This window comes from Chelonoidis abingdonii, chromosome 14 (genome assembly GCF_003597395.2).
Source record: "Chelonoidis abingdonii isolate Lonesome George chromosome 14, CheloAbing_2.0, whole genome shotgun sequence".
Taxonomy (NCBI): Eukaryota; Metazoa; Chordata; order Testudines; family Testudinidae; genus Chelonoidis; species Chelonoidis abingdonii.
The window spans coordinates 39,382,032-39,388,516 of NC_133782.1; the positions used below are offsets into that span (position 1 = coordinate 39,382,032).

The window sequence follows — 6,485 nt, forward strand, 5'->3', positions numbered from 1 at the left end:
AACAGATATATATTTGAAATGTAAATCTCACCAAAAAAAAAAAAAAAGAACACAGAGAAATTGAGTTTTATTTTTATCATACTTACACATAGAGGGTAAAATATAATGTTGTGATTCAATGAGGCTGCATGCACAGTAATTTGCTACACAATGGACAAGATCTTTATAGCTATATAGCACCTAATGAAATATTCAGAAGCACCTCAGCATCTAACACCAATTGAAATAATTGAATTTTATGTATCTAGGTGCTTTTGAAAATCTCACTAGTTAGCTAAACTCCTTTAAAAATCTGGCTCTATGGACCTTACTCAGATAGTGTGATTCAACATAGCTACAATGAAGTCAGATGGTTCAGATCCCATCTGCTATAAATCAGGCTAGCCCCCTGCAGTCAATTCAATACTTCTCCTACTGGTGTTAATCAATGAAATTGAGTCAAATTAAATCAACCTAGTGCAAATGTATGTCTACTGAAGTCCATAGTTCTGTAATAATTTGCATCACTGTGGACTTGGCCGAGTAGGAACAAGGAAGGTCAGAATCAGGTTCACTCTTGACAAAATTATTATTTGGGGGTGGGGAGGGAATATCTCAGGGGTTTGAGCATTAGCCTACTAAATCCTGGGTTGTAAGCTCAATTCTTTAGGGAGCCATTTAGGGATCTGGGGCAAAAAAATAGTTGGGGACTGGTCCTGCTTTGAGTAGGGGGTTGGACTAGATGACTTCCTGAGGTCCCTTCCAACTCTGATATTTTATGATTTTTTCCTGATTGAAAGGATTTTCCCAAAGGCCACTTTGACCTCCTTATTAAGTAGAGTGTAGATCAAAGGGTTCATGGTCGGAATCACCAGGGTGTACATTATGGCTGTTATCTTGTCTTTAGTGAGAGAGTCACTGGAGGTTGGCCGGATGTAGGTGTAGATAATGGAAGAGTAGAACAACGTGACCACGAGCAGATGGGAAGAACAAGTGGAGAAGGCTCTCTGCTTCCCTTTGAAGCTCTGGATTTTCAGGATGGTGATGATGATGAAGCTATATGACACTATGGTCAGCAGGAAGTTCCCCATAGCCACAAAGGTGTTTGCAATGAAGATCATGATTTAATTGAAGTAGATGGAGCTCCAGGACAGTGCCAGCAATGGAGGGATCTCACAGAAGAAATGCTGAATGAGTTTGGATCCACAAAAATCCAGACGCAGCATAAGGAGTGTGTGTACCAATGAATTGGTAATACTGACAGCCCAGACACCAATTGTTAAATTAATGCAAATTCTCTTGGTCATGAGGTTGACATAGCGCAAGGGATGACAGATGGCTACATACCAGTCATATGATATGGCACTAAGAAGCACAAGCTCCGTCCCCCCAGACAAAGTGAAAGCAAAGAGCTGGGCCATGCAGCCATCAAAAGAGATAGTTTTCTCTTCCTGTATCAGGTTTTTCATCATCTTGGGCAGAACTGAGGAGATGGAGAAAATGTCGACCACAGCCAAGTTGGCAATGAAGAAGTACATGGCATGTGGAGAGGTGGATGGAGGAAAATAGCCGCAATTATCAGGGAATTGCCCATGACAATGGCTGTGTAAAGGCACAGGAATAGCCCAAAGAACAGTCCCTGATGATGAGGATGGTCAAAGGGCCCCTGCATGATGAACTCGGTCACCTAAGTGTGGTTACTGGGTTCCATTCCTTGAGTTTTCCCTCTGTAGGAACAAAGATTAAAGTTGCTGTCAGATATTTTTTCAGAAACTATAGGAATTTGGCAATTGAAACATCTAGACAGACCAACAGTGAAACGGAATGAGAGACAGAGAGAGAACTTGTGATATTCTACACATTTCATATAATGTATTAACAAACTGAGCTACATTAAAATATGTTAGAACAATAAACTGTTTGAGCTACTGAATCTATATTATCCTGACTTACAGGTAAAGAAGGGAAAAAATAACACTCTCAGTGTTCTCAGATAAAGGTTCATGAAGTCAGTTGATATGTTTACATAAACTGCATGAGATAGGAGTTCACAATATAATCTAAAAATCAATCATATATTAGAAGTCTTATTAAAAACCAAGATTCTACTTTCTAAATTAATTTCACAAAATGGATCTCTTGCAATATAGGACACGTTCTATATGTAACACATACAACATATATATTACAAAACATAATATCATAGCATATACATTTAGTTAAAATCAGGGTGCACAATAAAATAAACTGAATTCTGTTTAACTCATTGTAGTGTAAATCAGGTGCAACTCCACTATAGTCAGTGGGGCAGATTATCCACTCACTGGAGTTGCACATGTGTACAGCTTGTGCAAAGAAGAGGGGAATCGTACCCACCAAAATTTCATTTTGAAAATCAAGCTTCATGGCAGTATGAACATGTTGCTTGATTCTTACGAATGGCATTCACATGATATGACAAGTACTCGTTATTGCATTACAATTAAAGTCTCAATTTACTATCTTCAGACTTCTCTAATCTTGTTACTAAATTACTGCTTCTCCTGATTTTCCTTTTACTCCTGCTGGAGAAAATCAGGAGAATCTCCACTGAACTCAATGGAGTTACTGACTTGTAAAAATGATGAAAATAAGAAAAGTGTTAGGGCCAACAAATCTAACTAGTCATGAAGTTAGATTAGATTGATTTTTCATATTTAATATTTGAGTGACTTTAAAAAAATAACACCCTTTGAATCACATTTCAAATTTCTTTCCAAAATTCTGAGGGCATAGACAATAGATTGTGAATCTTCCACTCCTCATATCTGTGTTACCACTTTACATATATCTCCATTGACTTTAGACTCAGCTACAACGAAATTCAAAGGAAGTCCAAAGATTTACATGAATTTTTATCAGATTCATATTGGTCAAAATGAGATCAGAGCATGATCAAAGATTCATAAACATCATTGCGGAAATGTGTATTCTTGCAAAGCACATTTAGCCAAATTACAAAAAAAAAAAAAGAAAAGAAAAGAAAAGAAAGAAAGAAAGAAAATTTAGCTTGATTTTCAAAACTGTATAAAGGAATTAATCACTCTACTCTAATTGAATTTCACTAGTTGTTGCTATAAAACACACTTAGGATCTTTGAAACACCCGACACAAAAAGTCAGAAAGAGTTATTCACAAGCTTGTATTGTGAGAAAGTAAGAAAGTAAGCAAGCAGGAATCAAGTAAGCAAGCAAGCTAAAGATATATTCTCACCTTTCATTCAATCCACAAATAGAATCAAACAGAGAGTAATTTGAATGTAGACTCTGAGTAAGTTATGACTTCTTGAAGATGATCGTTTTTCATGCGTAATAACCTTATGTAGTGAGAGCTTGCATCCCTTGTGAATGTGGACAAGAGTTACCTCTCAAACAAGTTCCCAAAGGAGAAGGTAAATGGAAGTCACCTAAATCAGTACAAACAGATTTTCTACATTAAATTGAGAAAATTCATTTTGTTGGTAGGTCCAAATGTATTTTCTGCTGAATTGTCCAGGAGAAAATATCATTATCACTAATGTATTCCTTTCTGTATGTAGTGTCACCAATAGAGATATATTTCATATTAATTAGTGAAGGGATAAAGTCTCAAGGTGAAATCATGGCCTCATTGATGGGTATCAATAGAAATTTTGACCTTGGCTTCAGTGAGGCCTGGAGTTCATCCTCAGACTTATTAAGCACATAAAAACATGAAAATGGCCATACTGGGTCAGACCAAAGGTCCATCTAGCCAATTACCCTGTCTTCTGATGGTGGCCAATGCCAGGTGCCCCCGAGAGAATGAACAAAATAGGTAATCATCAAGTGATCCATCTTCTGTTACCCATTCCCAGCTTCTGGCAAGCAGAGACTGGGGCGACTTCTGAACACGGTTTTTTATCCCTGCACATCCTTGCTAATAATTGATGGACCTATCCCGCAGGAACTTATCTAGTTCTTTTTTGAAACCTGTTAATGTCTAGGCAGGGGCGGCTCTAGATATTTTGCTGCCCCAAGCATGGCAGGCAGGCTACCTTCGGCAGCTTGCCTGTGGGAGGTCCCTGGTCCCGCGGATTTGGCGGCACACCTGCAGGAGGTTGGCTGAAGCCAAGGGACCAGCGGACCCTCTGCAGGCATGCCGCCGAAGGCAACCTGCCTGCTGTCCTCGCAGCGACCGGCAGAGCGCCCTCCCCGTGGCTTTCCGCTTCAGGCACGCACTTGGCATGTTGGTGCCTGGAACTGCCCCTGTGTCTAGGCCTTCACAACACCCTCTGGCAAAGAGTTTCACTGATTGACTGTGAGTTCAGTGAAGAAATACTTCCTTTCATTTGTTTTAAATCTGGTGCCTATTAATTTCATTTGGTGACCCCTAGTTCTTTGATATGACTTACTCACTTTCTACACACTAGGCATAATTTTATAGACTTCTATTATTTCTGACCATGGTCATCACTTTTTCACAGTGAAAAGGCCCAGTCTTTTCAACTTTTTCCCATATCGAAGCTTTTCCATACCCCTAATCATTTGTCTTGCCCTACTCCAATTCCAATATATCTATTTTAGAGATGGGACAATAATATCTCCATGCAGTGTTCAAGATGTGGGTGTACCGTGGACTTATATAGAGGCAATATGATATTTTCTGTCTTATTATCTATCCCTTTCCTAATGATTCCCAACATGCTGTTTGCTTTTTTGACTGCTGCTGCACATTGAATTGATGTTTTCAGATAACTATCCGCAATGACTCCAAGATCTCTTTCATGAGTAGTAACAGCTAATTTAGACCCCATCATTTTATATGTATAGTTGCAATTCTATTTTCCAGTGTGCATTACTTTGCATTTATCAACAGTGAATTTCACCTGACTTTTTGTTGTTAAGTCAGTTTTGTGAGATTCCTTTGTACCTCTTTGTGGTCTGCTTTGGACTTAACTATCTTGAGTAGTTTTGTATCATGTACAAATGTTGCCAGTTCACTATTTACCCTTTCTTCCAGATCATTTATGAATATGTTGAACAGTACTAGACCCAGTACAGACTATTTATTCCAAAACTTTGTTTCCTATCTTTTAACCAGTTACTGATCCAGGACAGGACCTTCCCTCTTCTCCCATGACAGCTTACTTTGCTTAAGGGCCTTTGGTGTGGGAACTTGTCAAAGGCTTTCCGAACATCTAAGCACACTATATCCGCTGGATTACCCTTGTCCTCATGCTTGTTGAAACTCTGAAAGAATTCTGGTAAATCGGTGAGGCATAATTTCCCTTTACAAAAACCATGTTGACTCTTCCCCAACAAACCATATTCATCTATGTGTCTGATAATTCTGTTTTTTACTATAGTTTCAACCTATTCGCCCAGTACTGAAGTTACATAAGAACATAAGAACGGCCATACTGGGTCAGATCAAAGGTCCATCTAGCCCAGTATCCTATCTACTGGCAGTGGCCAATGCCAGGTGCCCCAGAAGGTATAAACTTCACAGGTAATGATCAAGTGATCTCTTTCCTGCCATCCATCTCCACCCTCTGACAAACAGACGATAGGGACACCATTCCTTACCTATCCTGGCTAACAGCCATTAATGGACTTCACCACCATGAATTTATCCAGTTCTCTTTTAAATGTTGTTATAGTCCTAGCCTTCACAGCCTCCTCAGGAAAGGAGTTCCACAAGTTGACTGTGCACTGTGTGAAGAAGAACTTCCTTTTATTTATTTTAAACCTGCTGCCCATTAATTTCATTTGGTGACTCCTAGTTCTTGTATTAAGGGAATAAGTAAAAACCTCATTGATTTTGCTCTGTTTTACAGATAAATCCCAATAAACATTGCATTATGTGAACTTTGGACTTCTGGTCTTTTATGCATGACAAGAACCAGGGAAGTGGGAGGGCTGAGGGAAAGCCCTCTAACATCTATAATCCCTTAACTCTCCTGAGCATAGATTTCTCCTTGTGTCTCTTTGCTTCCCCTACCAATTTTCTGCAATTCCTAGCTTCTATGAATTACCATCAATTTTTTTTTCTTCCATTTGTTGTGTGTGTGAGTCTCTATGTCTCTGTAATTTTTTGTAGCGGAAGATGTTATTGCATCTCAGCTACATAGGCTAGTGTGGAAGTTTTAGCTTGACAGGCCCATTACAGAGACAGAGTCTAGCTATTTATTTTCCAATCATTTTGGGGTATTGAGATGCAAGAATTATGGCTCAGGCTTGTGATATTATATGGTTAAAATATGACAATGTATATCATGTTTGCTACCACTGTTAAATAAGTGCAACAAATCTTGTGCAAAGTATGTCATATAAAGTGCCAATGGAAAAGTTATGATTTGCTATGATTATGCTGTTTGTGTATAACATTTCTGTGTTTGAACTTATGAATGTTTACTATATACCTGTATTTCAAATGTGTTTGCTCCTGTGGTAACACCCACAAGGTAATTAGTTTACATCCATTCCGGCCAGCATATTGGCAATGGC

General features: G+C 38.8%; 1 pseudogene; it reads right to left on the minus strand.

Annotated features, from left to right (window-relative positions):
* Positions 1-755: 755 nt before the first annotated feature.
* Positions 756-1,690, minus strand: LOC116830528 (olfactory receptor 13A1-like; annotated as a pseudogene).
* Positions 1,691-6,485: the final 4,795 nt, after the last annotated feature.